This window comes from Homalodisca vitripennis, chromosome 5 (assembly GCF_021130785.1).
Source record: "Homalodisca vitripennis isolate AUS2020 chromosome 5, UT_GWSS_2.1, whole genome shotgun sequence".
Lineage (NCBI taxonomy): Eukaryota > Metazoa > Arthropoda > Insecta > Hemiptera > Cicadellidae > Homalodisca > Homalodisca vitripennis.
In genome coordinates, this window is record NC_060211.1 from 97,948,824 (window position 1) to 97,968,157 (window position 19,334).

The window sequence follows — 19,334 nt, forward strand, 5'->3', positions numbered from 1 at the left end:
CGACTGGAAAAGACAAATAATTGCCTGATTTTTCTTGGTTGCTTGGATGTGATATAATATAACATGTTTCTACCGTAAGGAATTTTATATATTGAACTTTAGGATCCATAATGGAACACTATTGAATCAATAAGAAACAAAGGTACATAAAAAAGTTACGAAGCTTACTTATCTTAGTTTCGGTGTAGATATGAGAGACGAAATTACTATCTAACTTTCCTACAATGTAGAGACAGCTATAAAACCCCTATTATTTATTGTTGGCTGTATTAGACCTTTTAGACAAACAAGGACACCACAAATACCTTAGACGAGAACAAACTATAGTGGCCATTGGTGTATACTTTTCGACAAACATAGGCTCCTGAGACCAGCGTACTTATATATAAAATTTAGAACGAAAAATAAGGTTTCCTGTAAAAGAACCATTATTGAATTGATCAAGAAGGTGTTAACTGAAAAGCTATAAATTCTGACTTTAAAGTTCCTCTACGCTGTCCTAAAATAGGTTGATAGTTACTTAAGTCGTTTATTATGAAATCTATTATCATGGTACTTGTTGAGGTACAACTAAATTGTTTCACTCTCCGACTTAAGGGACACTGCTCTTCAATCTGAAATCACTCAGTAGATGGATCAGTAAAATGGATCAGTAGATTGTAATATTTTTCAGTAATTACAGTATAATCTATTTCAGAGGTGTTTATATTGTCATTTACAATAAATATGCATACGATATCCCTGTTTCTCAGTAGGATGTTGCGTGCGAGGCCGCGGGTAACTACTATAAATACCTATAAATACTATGGGTACCTATAAAACTATAAATAGTAATGGGTTGAGTATAAAGTTACTATACATATTGAGCGTAATTGCTTACTGTTAGTAGAGGACTGTTTGAATTTGGACTAATTCAGCAAATTAGTTCGTTTAGGATTGATAACTTTAACTCACAGGTAAAAGAAAAAGGAATTACATTTTGAGATATTCATAGTTTGGTTTCAGTACAATTTACTTACGTAAATATTTCTGTCACAATATTTCGATTTATTACTAAAAAAAAACCAAAGGATTTTAATACTGAAGCAATTGAGAAACTACACCTTATTAAGCATTAGCGACGTAGGATAAAAATCACATGAATTTTAATCAAGTTAAAGTTAAATTTAATTTCTCACAATTGCTTGGTATATGTACTCTTAGTTTACGATTATTTAATCATGGGTAAATCATGTAACAACACATTTTATTCTCCACTATACTGAGGGTATAATAAGGCCACTGCCAGATAGTATCTCTGTTTTCTGAGAATAACACGAATCTAAATGGTGTAACTAGAATAAAAGAACTATTCCAATCAGCTGGTTGCCTACACTCATAGCTACTAGATATTGGGGAGATACAGTGAGGATATAATCCGTCCACTGCAAGGTACCATCTCTGCTCTCTGAGAACTAATTAATCAGCTTATTTTCCAATCAAAGCTACTAGATACTGGGGTGCTATAGTGAGGATATAATCCGTCCTCTGCAAGGTACCGTCTCTGATCTCTGAGAACTAATTAATCAGCTCATTCTATGCAATCAAAGCTACTAGATATTGGGGTGCTATAGTGAGGATATAATCTGTCCTCTGCAAGGTAACATCTCTGTTCTCTGAGAACTAATTAATCAGCTCATTTTCTGCAATCAAATCTACTAGATACTGGGGTGCTACAGTGAGGATATAATCCGTCCTCTGCAAGGTAACATCTCTGTTTTGTAAGAACTCATTAATCAGCTTTTTGTCTGAAGTCAGAGCTACTAATTAATAGGGTGATATACTAAGGGTATAATCCGGATACTACAAGGTAAAATCTCAGTTCTGTGAGAACTAATTAATCAGATCATCGGCTGGACTCAGAGCTACTAATGGGGTACTGTACTGAGGATATGTTACGACCACTGCAAGGTAACATCTCAGTTCTGTGAGATCTAATAATTTAGATCATTGTCTGAAGTCAGAGATACTAGATACCTGGCTGCTGTAGTAGGGGTATGACACGACCACTGTAAAGTAGGATCTCTATTCTCTGAGAACTACTCAATCTGCTCGTTGTTTGTGTTCAGAGCTACCCGTTACTGAGATGCCGTACTGAAGCCATAATCCTGCCACTGCATGTAACATCTCGGATCCGTGAGAACTAATTAATCAGCTTGTTGTTTGAAGTCAGAACTACTAGATACCTGGCTGCTGTAGTAGGGGTATGATACAACCACTGTAAAGTAAGATCTCTATTATCTGAGAACTACTCAATCTGCTCGTTGTTTGTACTCAGAACTACTAGTTACTGGGATGCCGTACTGAAGCCATAATCCGGCCATTGCATGTAACATCTCGGTTCCGTGAGAACTAATTAATCAGCTTGTTGTTTGAAGTCAGAACTACTAGATATCTGGCTGCTGTAGTAGGGGTATGATACAACCACTGTAAAGTAAGATCTCTATTCTCTGAGAACTAATCAATTTGCTCGTTGTCTGCACTCAGAGCTACTAGTTACTGGTGTGCTGTACTGAGGGTGTAATCCGGCCACTGCAAGGGAACATCTCAGTTCTCTGAGGACGAATAAATCGGCTTGTTGTCTGCACTCAAAGCTACTACATACTGGGTAAGATTCGTTTCCAGGCGAAGGTGTCACAACTTTTTACTCCTATTGATTAAACACATTATACACATTCATTGCAGTATAATGTGCCTTCATTTATATATATATATATATATATATATATATATATATATATATATATATATATATATATTATTTAGTAGTCTTTAAGATTAATTTAAATGTAACGAAAAACTTTTTGATTTCTTCAAGTCTTTAAGATTTATAATGCAAAATATTTATTCAAGTCTTTCTAGAATTATTACGCATTTCCCTGTCAAAGTATATCCTTTTTGTAGAAGTTATACTATAGCCACTAAGTTATTCGCAGAAATACATAAAAATTAACAGACAATTCAATATTTCAATCAATATTTTAGTACTATTTTATGTTATTTTCCAATCGGTTGATATTTTGTTATTTAAAAAAGTTTCTTATGTATTGGAAATAAATCATGCACATATTCGTAATCTTCTTGTTATATTGGGACGAGACCACAACAGACTAAAATTTATGTGCAAAATGAATACAATATATTTTAATATTGAAAGTTAATTTAAGTCGTAAATAACGGTGTTGTGGTTTTATTAATAAGAAAGGCCACCATATTCTGTTGAAGTGGCGTATCAATGCCCAGTGGCGTCAATAAACTGCAATCCAAAACATGATTGAGTTTTTCTCTATTTCCATAATTGAGAAAAATGTGATTATACAATTTTAAATGTAACTTTTAAACTTAAGAAACATTTAAAGAGCAGTTATAAGTGAAGACGTTTTTGAAGAAACAGTATTTTCTTTATTGTACATCTGCCAATTTCAAATCGTTCAACTTTCCTTTTCATCACAAAACCATTCATATAGAACGGTTAACCACAAGACTTTCAAGGTCATGTCGTCACTCATAAAATGTTCCATTCAATTCAGACCTCTTATATCAACATCGGAAAATGTCAACACGTATTTAAACGTAATAATTTTGTTTAACTTGGTGTTATTTATCCATAGTTATATTTGCCGTTATTCACTTTAGTATAATTATCACCAGATGGACATGGTAAATATTTGTTCTGTAGATGTAATTAGTTTCAATGAAGTAGACAATAGGTTATAATTGAATATTTATAAGTTGTTTCCATACACAGAGCAGTACGAACAACATTATCGATTTAGTATGAGAGCAATGTAAAATCATCGCATGTTAGTCTTGGATCGAGAACAGAGTAATCTGCGGTAATATTAAAATCTTATTTTTGGTAAGTTTTAAAAAAAGACAAATCACTCATGTATGACATCTATAGTGGACCACTTCCATTGAAATTTCACACGTCCAAACACAGGGGTTTAGTAGCTTAACCTGTATTTTTAAAGCATCCTAGAATATGCAGTTTAGCAGTTATCTGTAAATGTATGTACCCAGCCTTTTCATACGCCATGCACAATAATATATGACTGGAATATATTATAGTATACTTATAGACTACTTACGTTATATGTATTATAACAACTTAATATTTTGGCTTTTATAGAAAACAGTTAAAACCATGTTTGTATCAACGGGAGAGTAAACAAAAACAAACTGTATATTGAGTTTTGTAAGTAAAAGAATAAGATGCATTTAACCAATTTTGTATTTATGGTGTTGTGTTCATTAAAATCGGGGATGTTGAGAGAAGAGTGTTTTAACGAAAATATGGATAGGTATATGACGTTTACTCATTATTTTCTTAAACCATAATAATAATTACTCATCCAAACCTTCCAACAAATCAATGTAAGACAGACAACTGCTACATACTTTACTTTAGTCTATTTCTATGTCTTTAAATTAAAATGTGTTGAACTACATTTATTCTGGCATTGATAGTTACTAAAATAAATGTTCATCTAGACACTCTAACATGTCTCACATCTCAAGACAATTTTTATATTTATCTCTTTTCAAATCATGTAAGGGAGATACAATTGCGCAAAAACAGCAATAGTCGAAATCTAAGTAGTTTTCTTTAGTCTTCAGCGGAATATAAAAAAGAGCGTTACAAACTGTACAGATTTACTGAATACATTTGGTTTTTAGTGTCAATACTAATCTTGAAATATCCTAACTAATCAGAGTATTTAGACAAAAATCTACAATCAGTTTATTTATGCTATTAATAGTTCTTAGTTACATTTCCAATATTTTGGAAAGGCGTAAATATAAATGTTCAGAATATTTATCTATCTTTCAAATCCCTTTAAATATCGTTCCTTCAGTTAGAGTAATGTCTCATTTTAGGCCTCTCGACACAATAGCAAACATCATACCTTAATTATCGAGAACGGTTTGTTTAGGTTTCGAATATCTGTTCTACTAAAAGTCAAGTTTTTTCAATTTCAAAAAGATTTTATTTCACAGTATTTATAAACTTTACAATATATTTATACAAAACAAAAACAACAAACAATATAAAACCATTGATCTTGAAATATTTCCAAACATAAAAATAATCAAATAATAATATAATCTTCAAACAAACTAAAAGTAAACTTAGCAATAAAAAAACACGATAATTGTGAAATAAAATAGAGCATCCAATAGGCAAAAGCCCGATGAAGGATGCACCTCAGATTAAAATAACATAATAAAACTAAACTCAAAGAAAGAATGAAACCGCTACATAATAATATATTAACAAGAAAACCATACAAAATCTATAAAAATATGTCATGGACTTAAAAATAAAAAGATTAATTGGAATTATAAAAGATGATAAAAACGAACTAAAATGTACACACTATTCATTACTTCATTCAACAATTTTCAGAAAGTTTTCGCATTTATACAATAAAAATAAAAACATTGTTAAACTTTAAAAAAAAGATTTAATGGTGCTAAATGATCTAATTTAAAGGAGATAAGATTAAACAGTCTTGGAGCATTAACAGTAAAAAAAATGTTTTAAAACAGTTAGATTAGGCTTTGGAACCGGAACAAGCAAACTTCTGAACTTATATCTAATATTACGTGTGAGGGCCGGGTTTGAGCTTCTTATGAAACATAGTTTTAATACCTTATATATGTAAAGATTTCGCAAAGGGAGTATTTTTAAATTTAAAAATAGTGGGCAGGAATGATTGGTCTTATTTAATTTAGTAATAATGCGGATAAAGGATTTTTGAAATGTAATGAGAGGATAAAGCGTGGATATATACGTACCTCCCCAGCATACAAGCCCATAACTTAGTCTGGAGTGTATTAAAGGGTGGTAAACATTCAGCAGCAAGCTTAGAGGACATACATCACGCAACATATAAAAGCTTCTCAAACTTCTATAAAACTCTTTTTTCAGTGAATTTACAATTACCTTTCCAAGATAAATGTGAGTCAATGGTAAGCCCAAAGTATTTTTATCTGTCCAATTTTTAAATCTTTTTACAATTACAAATGTTACCCGCAGAGTACGTAACATGATGATAGTATACATCATATTCAAAGTTACTTGTACCTCGTAAGTTAAATATCATGACTTTTGTTTTGTTACTTAGGAGCATTGCATTTTTATTAAACTAAAAATTTAAAACTTTTAAATCATCATTCATTTGTCTACGAATATCTTCCAAATTGTAATCAGAATACATCAATGCTGTATCATCTACAAAAGCTGTCAATTTACCATTTAATTCTCCATTACATAGGTCGTTTATGTACAGAAGGAAACGAATTGGACCTAGAACTGAACCTTGAGGCACACCGCATTCAACTGTTTAAAAATAACTGTATACTTTCCCTATTCTCACACAATGTTTTCTATCTTTTAAATAACTTTCAAACCAATTGTGGGGTGGACCTCTCACACCCGCTAACCATAACTTTTCTAATAATATCTTATGATCAACTGTATCGAAAGCCTTTGTTATATCAATATATAAAGATGGAGATTTTTTGCCATTATTGATACCATCATAGACATTCTCAAAAAAGCCAAGAAAGCATCTTCTGTACTCATTCTTTCTCTAAATCCAAACTGTTTTGTGCTTAGATAGCCACACATTTTAAAGAAATCAATCAATCTTTTTATTATTATTTTTTAAAAGACGTTAGCGAACACAGAAAGCAAAGAGATAGGTCTATAGCAATTACTTTTTTCTCTACTTCCACGTTTAAACAGTGAAATTACAACAGATACTTTTAGGCAAGATGGAAATTCCCCTTTCGCCTACTATTCTTGTCGGTTCGTATATAAGGGAACTTAGCCCATAGCTGGCCATTAAGCCTAAATACGCGTCAGCTGTGACATCATCTGCCCAAATATTACAGTTTATGTAACCTGTAAAAATCAAGTTTTTTCCAACACAGCATGCTATCAGGTGCTCGATATCAATGAGGAATTGTGATATCGGGACGCTATGCAACCTGTACACCGCTAGGAGGACGGAGTCCACGCTATCTGTGTGGCAAGTGAGTTGGAGACAGTCAGCCGACCGCACTTCTGTCAGTATGTCTACACTGCACTGATAACAGGACGGAGCGTACACCACGACTCCACCCGATCGATAATCTTCGTTACAATGACTGAAAGTTTTGTAACCAATCAATTTCGTTACTAGTAATCCAAACTTCAGTAAGCAAAATGAAAACAGGAAAAAAGTTAAGATTATACAACTCACCCACTAAGAATTCAAAATTTTGCCGCATACTTCGTATATTTTTATTAAAAAAATACTAAGCCGTTATTCTCCAAGAAACAGCTGAGTTTGTTATTAGTGGCCATCAAAACTCACAGAAAATATAAATAACAATACATATTCCGTTAGACGACTTTACATAGTTACAAATTACGAAATTCCAAGATTACTAAAATTTTCTATGAACATGCATAAAGACATCAGACAAAAATTCCAACCAATTTTAAGTTGCAAAAACAATTATAGCTCTTATTAAATAAAATCAAAACTTAAGACAACAAAATATTAAGAAGTTAACTTGGATGAAATATTAAAAAAAATTAAATTAACAGAAAAACATTGACAATAATGGAAAAATAAACTATAAAATGATCCTCTAGAAACTAGACATTGACTTCGAAGTATTATACCGAAACATTTGTATATTAATCGTTATATAAGACAATTTTATAGTAATTAATATAAGTAAAAATAACACATGTGTGACATAAACCAATATTTAATGCAATTAGAATAGTTAAATGTCTTGATATGAATGAAGTATGTAAATAAGTAGTAAAAAGATGCCCATTAATTAAAATTAAATAAAGTATTGTAAAATTGTATGTAGTGTAGTTGTGTAAAATCTCCCACTGTTTAATATTACACAAACAAATGTGATTTTTAGAATTTATTAGGCATATTTATAATATCCATACAACTTTGTAATTAATGAATAAACTAACCAGAATTACAATAATATAAATTAAATACTATTTTATTTAAATAGTTAAATAAATAATACTACATTTTTTAGTCACTACTAAAACATGTTTATAGCTGTCAAAACAGAAATACAAATAAAAATATCTTCTTCTGAATTTAAATGAATGGACAATAAAACCTATAGATAAAAATAAACAGATACACTTACAAATAGTTTAAGTCCGCCGTTGACAAGAAAACCTTTACCTTCCCCCTTGGTCCTTTCTCAGAAGAATCTTTCCGCCCCTTCTCCAAAGATAAGTGTATCCCTTTTCCTTTTTAACTTGTCGAGCCGCGTGAAGACATCTACGCCTGGCTGGAGAGAGGCACTCATTTCCTTACAGAACTTCCGCCGGTGCCGATGACAAACCGATGTCGTGGGTGTTGAGGTTGCGCTTGACTCATCGTTTTTCTAGCAGCGCCTCGGCGTCCATCCTCCGGACCATCTTGACGACTATCCCAGGAAGCTTCCCCATTCCATCTCTGGCGCGAAGCCGATGACAAGCGTCGACCATCGTGTCGTCAACCAGGTAGTCAAGTGCCTGTCCCACAGCCTTGACCAGAGTGACAACATTCTCATCTTTCTGAATCGGAATGCCGTGGATCTCTAGTGTGTTAAGACGAGAATATTGTTCAATGTCCTCCAGTCGCGACTCCAATTCCACCACCTGTTTACGTAGAGTAGAATTCTCTTGTCTCAGATTCTCCACAGTCTCCATCCACGCAGCCAACTCCTTCCTCTGCTTGCTGACCATTGCTTTTGTCTCTGCGAGTTCTTCATGACAAGAATTCAATGAGGCTCCAAGATTCGCTTCCACTTTCTTAAAGTCGTTCCTAAGTTCCGTGACGATATTAAAAATATCGTCAAAGGAAACGTTACTTTTTGTCTCGAGAACCATACTTTTACGTCGTGTCTTGGAGCAAGGTCACAACGCCACACATCGTCCGGTTCAGTTAAATAATTAATGTCCTTGGGGCTCAGATTAACACATTTACCATGGTATCCATTTTTTTCAGTCAACACAAAAAACTTTTCACTGTTTTTAATCATTTTTGCTGTCAACACAAGTTACCCATGGAATTACATGGAAAGACTTGTGGAATTCTGTTGAGAAAAAAATGGAATTCCACTATCCAAGATAAACAACTAATATACTATTTACACCATGAATCTCTTTACTTTTGAATTGAGTGAAAAAAATGGTGATCTAATAGTATAATACAATTAATACACTTATTAAATAGCAATCCAACCAATTCTGATCTAATTGATAGTTACTGAAAGATATTGCAATCTCTGATCCATTTTAGATTTAGTTTTAAAATGGGACTCCAGGTGGATTGAACCTCTTTTTAAGGACCTCTCATTTTTTGAATTTATCTCAAATCATAATATTTTATTGACTAGCTCCAGCAATATCAGTATGGATTGAAATATTTTAGGCAAGTTTGGAGAAATCCCAAGTCTAAAGATAGCCTTGGCAGCACTGGTAAAAATGTTGTTTTCTTAAACTTACTCTATATTTTCCATACTATAGATAAACAATCCTGTTCTGCAAACCCTACCATCTTAAAGTTTTTTATTACTTTTAAAATCATATATTCTTAGACGTAGGCTATTATTTGTAAGACATTGAATGGTGGGTAATATTCATATCTACGATGGAATTTATAAAGTAAAGGAATTAGAGTAAAACAAAAATATATTTTTATAAACAACAATGAATCCACGATAGAAGGGTTAAGAGATAGCGCGTTACAACAGACAACGCTGGAGGCGTATGCCACTTTACTGCAGGCCACTCTGTCTCTGGAGAACCGAAACTGGTTATAACTGGATATAACTGCTTTCTGTTGAGTGGGTCACCCTGACCCCTGGGGTTATGCAAGAATCATAAAATATATTCATAATAAAGTAGTTTTTTAGTATAATCTATACATTAACAATACTTAAATTACTCAATAATTTATTAGTAAATAACTGAAAGAATTAAAATGTACTTGATGTAGTTAGTTTATAATAGTTACAACGAAGAAAACTAGTATCGTGAAGAATATTACACAAACCATCGTGTTCGTGTATCGATGATTTCGCATATTTTTTAGACTGTAAAGATATAAAATGCAGTATTTTTAATTATGAAATAATATTTTTATGTGTAGTAGGTTATGGCTATTAATAACTGATTCCCGATGTTTGTATTAACTTCCAGTACTATTAACTTTCAGTACTCTCTCTAAACTTCAACAATTTGTAAATAACTTAAATAATACCATCAATCTTTCAAATCAGGAAGGAATGAAAATACGTTAGTTATTTCCTATTCTGAGTCCTGATAAATTGTTTAATATTTTATATATGACCTAAGAACTAATACAAATAAACGGACTAGTGCCCTCTGGTCAACTTCGAAGGTTTCACATTAACATTCTAGCCTGCATTTTCAATTTAGACATGGCCGTAGTACATTCCCAATGTCAGCCCTCTAAGTTAACTTTTTCGAAGATTACAGGTCATGTAACCGTACACACAAAAAGACAGAAACTATTTTGAACGCTAATCAACTCGTGAGAGAAGAAGATCTCTAAAAACCCGATAAAAAACGTACATTTCCTAATGGTTCTGTTTTTTCAAGTTATTCATAGCGCTGGGTATATCCGAATGTGGATTGTGGATGTAGTTTACAACTTTTGGCGCTAATGGCTCTAAAAAAGCAATTATGGAAGAATTATGGCGTCATAAGGATAGCTCAACAAGCAACAGACAAATTTATAAAATCTTTATTTATTGTAATTATTAATGTTTTAATGCTATAAAACATCTAAATCCCCCCACAAAAAAAAACACACATTTCCGTTGTGATTTAATGTTCTATAAAGAGTTAGCTTATGTCTAATCTTGCAGTGACCAATACTACACACTTACGACTTATGACACTATATTCTAGTAATAATTTAAATAAGTTTTATTCAATTAGCCTCTTTTGGAAAATTGATGCCTTTCTTGTTGACTTACAGAGTGATGAAACTCTGTTCTTGTAGTAGTGAAAAGTTTCAAAATAGTATATTAAGGTATTTCAATTTAAACGGGTTCATACATATAATCAGAAGATGTGTTAGAAATAATGTTATCATACACCATTAGAGCTAAGAGAAATTAGGCAGGAGTATTATTCGAGAGGAGAGTTAAAGGAGAATTCCCTTACTTTATACCACAGAAGACTAATCAAAATTATGTAAGTCCTGAGAATATGTCTAGAAATCAGCATTTTTGTGTAAAATGTAATTTTTTACAATTCAACAAAAGAAACGTATGTATATATTATTACAATGTGTCGCTAACTTATACACTAAAGAATTCCAACCAAAGATTATTTAAATTTAATTTCAAGCTTGTTAATAAAAAACTTAAAAAATTAAAGAGAAGTCTAAATTTGTTCTTATAATTTTTATTTTTTTAATAATATACATAATTATGATTTTTTTACCCTTAAAATGGTGGTTTATTACTGACTTCATTAATCTGTCTTATTATAAGTAAAAAAAATTCTCACGACATGAATAGTATGAAAAACGTGCCTCTTTAAAGAATTGTAAGCGGGCTAATTTAAATTAAACATTTCTTGTACCCACTACATGATAAAACCCATAATCTGCTAACTTTCCAATTAAGATTTGAATAGGTTTTTTTAGTTGTTCATCATAAGCTTGTTCTAATATCACCTAGTAATAATTTATGCGATATCTATTTGAGTGAGACGTACTATAATATATAATAATACGCACAAGGATTTGATGGATATTTAAGAATATTGTATATTATAATGACCCATCAGCAAAAACAACTAGTTAGAACAACTATAAGACATCACTGCTATGATGGAATAATTAATGTACATTGTCACTTTGTACAGCCGGCCCTGGCTCTTGCGGTTTCAATACCAGGATACGTCAATGATACCGCAAACCCAAACAGCAGCGCTCCGACCCTGGTTACTAGGTGAACACGGCCAAGATTGCTTCGCAGGACTGTTTTGGGTATAACAGTTTTGAATAAGGGGCCTTGATTTATTATTACCTGTAAATTACAACCCTAGTTATTTCACAGTTTTTAATGTTATTTTAATTTATGTACTCTCTATAATATAATTTCTATAACATTTAGAAATTATGAAATAATACTATTTTCACTTAGAAGTAAAAAATACTCAATTACTGCCCAATATGTAAATTTAACAAGCAAACGATTTATTTTTAATGGTTTGCGGTATTATATTCTTTACCTGTATAAGTTTATGGTTTGGCCACCGGTACGGCCATTTTACTGGTTATAAATGTGATTAGACTCATTATTTTAAATTTATTTATCCGAGAAAACCTTTGACGTTTTGCCTCTATTCAATATATATCCTAGTAATATTATTTGCAAAATAATATTCATATTATTAATTATCGTTCACAAGAGAAATGGAAAGAATGGTGAATTCATAGGTATAGTAATAAAACATAATTAGACAAATAATAATTTTCTCAACGGATACCTTATGGACCCTATCCCTAATCCCTAAAGTAGCCTTTTAATTTAAAACAAAAATTATTATAATTCTGTCAGACACAAGCGTGAGCGGTTGATGGGTTGTAGCAGGGACTGAGGTTAAGTTGATTGAAAGTTGACAACTAAACTTGAACTAATTTTGATTCTCTTTGACTTTATTCTTTATTGTGAATTTTCCAGACAGTGCATGCCTCATATTTTGATTATGTTGAATAAATACATAGCATCAACTCATCATCGTAAATTTATAATTTTTATGTTAATGTCTGAATTAGACACGATTCAAAATGTTACATCTAACTGAACGCCTTCTGTTGTGGAAAAGAGTTGTGTCGTCACCATGTTTATTTATCTGTCCTTTTAAAAAGCTCTAAAATTATATATATATATATATATATATATATATATATATATATTGATTAATGAGGTTTTCAATCTGAAAACCTCACTGTTTTATCTGTTAGTGAGATACTTCGCAATCTATGTTTGTGGTATACTTCAAATAACCACAATCTATGACAATACTATGAAACAGTGGAACTCTATAACTAACTAAGAAGTTTGTATCAGAATATCGTGGTTCGTACTCTACAATCAAATGCAAGACTAACACATTAACCAAAACATAAATTCAGAGACAGTGGAACTTAGATGTTAGCAAACCGGATTGGCTCGGAATCTTGGTGATTCGTACTCTGCGTAAACCTGAGTATAAGACATGAGTATTAATAATTTTACTTAGTACTGTGAAATATATCTACAAACCGGATTGGCTCGGAACCTTGGTGATTCGTACTCTGCGTAAACCTGAGTATAAGACATGAGTATTAATAATTTTACTTAGTACTGTGAAATATATCTACAAACCGGATTGGCTCGGAATCTTGGTGATTCGTACTCTGCGTAAACCTGAGTATAAGACATGAGTATAAATAATTTTACTTAGTACTGTGAAATATATCTACAAACCGGATTGGCTCGGAATCTTGGTGATTCGTACTCTGCGTAAACCTGAGTATAAGACATGAGTATTAATAATTTTACTTAGTACTGTGAAATATATCTACAAACCGGATTGGCTCGGAATCTTGGTGATTCGTACTCTGCGTAAACCTGAGTATAAGACATGAGTATTAATAATTTTACTTAGTACTGTGAAATATATCTACAAACAGGATTGAAAACAGTTATTTAGAATAATTAATGCTTGATATTCAATTAAAGACATGATTTTCACCTATGTTACAGTAACCGTAAAACCCCATATATTACAGTTAGAAAAATATTGAATTTTTAAAGCTAGAATCAATACATTTTTACATTTAATTTACTTTGCACATCTGGCAATGCTACTAGATGAAGTGGTAAGTTTTTTCCTCTCACAATACATTTTTTATCTCTATATGGATTTCAATATGGTAAATAAAATTAATTTATTCATCCGAATGTAGTTTTCAGTTGTATCTGGAATTTGCAGCCATACTGAATACGTAATATTGACGAGGAAAATCAAAATATTTTAGGTTTTGTCTAATTTTTAAATTATGTTTTGTGGGTTCCCTTTAAAAATTAAAACTACGTTCTAAAATTCCTTTAATATTATGCTTTACGGGATTGAAAGCTATTTTTTTTTGAAACTGTGTTTCTAGAGTGAATAAAAATAATATAATACACGTAATATAATATAAAAATAATAATTTGTACAAGAATAAAGTAGAAACTTCGGTAAAAGTTAACTGTGACGTAATCTTCATTATTCGTCTACCGTTGCACAAAACAGTCACGACATTAAGGCTCTTGAATTTTCATTTAACGGTCTTGGTTTCTGCCCTTCGGGAAATCATTCAGATGGATTGTCACAGCTCACTGTACTCCCTTTGGACATATCCTTGATATATTTCTAACGAGTTCAGTCAAACCCGAATAAAAATTAACCTCGGATAAATGTGTAAGGTTCTCGTGAGAATTTAAGATAAATCACCGATTTATTTCGTTATGACTATCCAGTATAAGCACAATGACGGATTTGCAACAATAAATATAAAGGGGACTTAATATAGAAAATCCTGTTTAATTCAAAACTTAAGAAACATCAAAATAATGCAAATGGAGTTTAGAAGTGTTGGCGTGATAGAGGTAATTTTCAAACATAGACTGTAACTGTATCCTGTTTATTTGAAATAGTCCTCTGATATACTTTATTACATCTAACAGAGCTCATTCTTTCTCTCAATATAAACAAGTTGATTTAAACTAAATGAGCAGTGAACTGAATTTCATGAAGAAAATACGTATACGTTTAACAACTATTTTCAATAACTTGAGGATAAATTTAAGATCGGAAGATGTCTCATCCTTAACACTTTTAATAATTCTTTTTTACATGTTTTTTTCACAATCCACACGAAGATACAATTTGCGAAAAACAATGAACACAAAGATTTTAATCAATATCATATAACAATATTAGTCTCATTAAGTACAACAGGAGTGGTAACTTACTGTAATACTATAAATAATGATATAAACCTTATTACTAAAGTAGAAAACCCAAGTAATTGCCAGTAAAACATAATTCATGTTAGCAAATATTATTATATGATTGCAAAGGTCAGTTTAATAAATACATAGAAGAATATAAGAATGAGTAAATAGTACTAATATTAATAAAGAGATGGATTGTAGAACAAGACATATATAAAGAGCGATATAAGTAAAGAACAGAAAGAACAGGTTTTTATAAGGAGTAATGCTAACTCGCCTACGCTAAAGTCCAGCTTGGGTTTTCACGGCTCCCATTGGGTTGACCGATGTCCATGGGTACTGGTCAGGCCGTTCTTGACACCTCTATAACTCCACAACAGTAATTGGCATCAGGGGTGGGAAACGTGGTTAAAGTGAATCCATATGTCTGTCGCACACTAACAAAAGGGTACAAAGGGGCAATTGAGACAACGCCCCCATTTATTGAACGAGAGATCGTGACCTGACAAAATTATAACGAGAGGAGTTCCAATGCGACAACTGCTGGACTCCAAGTCCAGCACATTCCTAAACGATAAGACATCACGCTGTTAACTGGCAAATAGGAGACAATCTCCTAATCTGACGTCAAGGATAAAGGTCCAAGTCAGACCAGGTCATTATTTTGAACCGAGAATATAAGTGTTATTAAAAAGTAATGAAAGTAAATCTTACCCTAGCCAAACATAATATTAAATGCTATACAGCAATATAAAGAAATAATATGTTTAAAATTATTTTGATAGCTTAACACTATTTAGTGAGGTATAGTTCAATGTTCATATTACAGGAAAGAAGCTATATGATTTGGGAAAGAACACCTACTAAGTTTGTTGCCTACTAACTGCCTGCATTCGAAAGGTATGTGTATGATGTTTTTGCTTACACGATACATGTTGTAATTTAATTTCTAGCTGATTAAAATTCATCTTACTGTAGTTACTAAATGAATTATTAGTAACAAATGCAGTGAAGTGTTAATTAACAAACGTGGGCAAATCCAGGAGCACCCTTCACTTGTCAAACATGTCAAGTTAAATATAGCTTTAATAATCAGTGGTGATACAAAAAACTATTTGGAATGCAAAACAAGTGAAACTTAATATGGACATGGAGCTTTACGTGAAAGATATTCTTAATTGTTTATTTATCTATTTCTTAGAACATACCATACACTAGGAAACTACAACTACGCGCAACACACACTAACATACATACATATAAGCATTTATGTATATAATATCATTTTTATAATATCATACTCGTAACATTTAAAAAAACATCTGCTTATTTACTAAAAATTAACTTTAATTTTTAACTTGCATAAAATATGTATTCTATTAAATCAATGAATAATATATTACCGACTATAATATTAGAACATAAAATATAATATGTTTTTCACAGAAACTTCATCAGAAGACGTTAATTGTATTAGAAGTCGTCTTTTGCTCCAAATGATCTGCTGGAACCTTTTTCATTATATGTACATACTTAGATAATATATAGAACGAACCCAGCTTTATCAGCAAACCCTAAATTCCATATTATAAAAAAACATGTATAGAGTTTTAATGTTTTACGAGTAATTCTCTGTAGATATCGTAAGTGTTACTTGATGAACTAGAAGTTTGATTTATAGTACCATTTAATTTATAAATTAAGTTATAATTTAGTTTATTACATAGAATGTCAGCTATTTAAAAAAAACTGGAAACTATTATTTATTTTAACTTTTGATTTATGTATATTTAAACAGAAAGGGTCTTTCAGTACAGAGGGACATTTTGAGTTTGAATATAACATTGAATGATTTTATATATATTTATCTGAAACGTTTTTAGATTTCTTTCGGAGAAAACATACTCTCCTAATGTTATAATGTGTCATTGACATAGTGCTACTTCTTAAACCATGATACTTATGCAGACAAAATGTCTACCGGTCTAGATTTGTGTCTGCTCACTCCTATACAAACTGTACATCCACTGACTGACTCATCACGAAATCTTGAAAACCTCAGACCAATATGGAGATTTGTACTCATGAACTACGCGACTAATGGTATACACGTAAGTTGGGGGCTGTTATTCCGTTGAGAAGCATGGGTATTCTGAGTCTCAGGCAGTATTTTATACTACTCATTAAGTTTAAATACTAAAAAAAATATATCATTTTCATTCTTTTTTTTAGGCACCTACTTATACTTTCTTTATACGAATCTGTTTAATGAACAGTCGAATAATTCAATCCAACATAATAAATTTGAACGTTTAACAAATGTATTTGATGACTTTTTTAAGATTTGAGCTAATTTATTTGTACGAATATAATATTTATTAACTCAATTCCTAACTTATGTGTGAAATGTGAGCCTGTATTTTACACTTTAATGAAAGAGTGTTGTTTACAAGACAGCCTCGTTCAATGCTGATCGCTTCCTACGTATACGGAAACTCAGAACTTTCTATTGCTCTAAAATTTATACCTTTCTATGAAATCTTCAACTATTGTGAATAGGTGTCTTTAATAATGGATTTAAATCTGTTACCGGAGACCATCAAAACTTATCGATTCTTAAATTTCTTATAAATCTGTTATTGCAATAACTCTGATGTCCGAGTTATTATTAATACTCGTATTAATTTCATGAAATGGGTATACAATTAATTAATATGAAGGCACCATACTTTCCTGTATTCAAAATTCAAAATTGAATGTTCTATTTGTATTTTAAATAGCCCGTTTGAATTTAAAAATTCAAAACAAAATTTCCTCATGGTCATTAAACAATTATGAAATCTCAGTAATCATTTTGAATTTTATTTACCTGCTCTTTTTGACTTCTTGAATTAATTTACGTATTCCCACAAAGTTCTCAAAACGGTGTAAACACAAGCTTATTACACTAATAAGAAGCAACTTGACTGAAATTATTAGGGGGTAATTTAGGAAATATGAAGGAGGTGGTGTGTAGTTCATAAACAGGAAACAGAAGAGAGATGGTTACGAGTGGCATGTGTAAGAATATTGTGCATACGTCTGCATCAGCCGTTCTATCCGCTAGATTTGCCGTCCAAATATAAAGCTTCTAGAATATATTTATTACCATACATATAGTGTATAGATTTACAACCTAATATAGGCATTTTGCATTGTGAACTAATCTTACTAAGATTATACTTTAAGATTTTATTATAATGCTAAAGCTCATGGTAACCTAACTCTGAGGAGATATGATAGTAATATCCAGTTGTAACTAGTTAGCGAAGTGCAATACGTCTCAGGCATTGTCTGTTATTGCTTATACGCGCTGTCTCACAGTCTTAGGTCTTGATTTCATATGGTCCATCAACATTTATTATTTGAAAATGTTTTAACCCCAACTTTTCTACATTTTACTCAGTTAAAATACGTAAACCGCAATAACATCGGTAGAACAAAGTCAAGTTCTGCCAATGCAGCAAGCGGTATTAAAGGTAAGGTGTTCAAGGAAACAATATTGTTCCCGCCACGTGCACGAGAACATTGCAGCTTTGTTTAACCTGTCGATATTGAAACTGGAAGTGGTGGGTTGGCAGATGTCACTGGTATAGAGCTGCCATAAAATTTGACCACGTTTAAAACATATTCTGGCTCTTTTTTAATTATTATAAGTATATAAGAGGCTTAAGCTATTTTTGTAAATTAATTGTTTTGTTCATCAAGTTAAATATATATATATATATATATATATATATATATATATATATATAATATACATAAATATGTATATTTCATACATCCGAAGTTCTATAACAGTTGATAAATATTTACCTAAAAATAAATTTTATATCTTTGGCCATTGCAGAAAACCTTCAAAATATTGGGATGCTCATTATAAAAAATGCCAGGATCAATTATAGTATGTCCAAATATGTAATTGTTATAAAAATAAATATAATATGGAGCACGTCTAATATGATATCAGATTTTTCATAAACATTTTCTCAAGACCTAGTTAACATAGTTTTAATAAAAAAATAGATATATATAAAATGTAATAGTATTTTCTAATTAATCTCACAAGTTCATAGCATTAATCGCAGTAAATTTTAGTGTTAGTGAGATCATTTTAGAAGTCTGACTTATGTTAAAACGTAGTTTTAAACTTCCAAAAGTACTGTAAGAGCTCAATATTTTGAAAAGTAAATTTATTAATG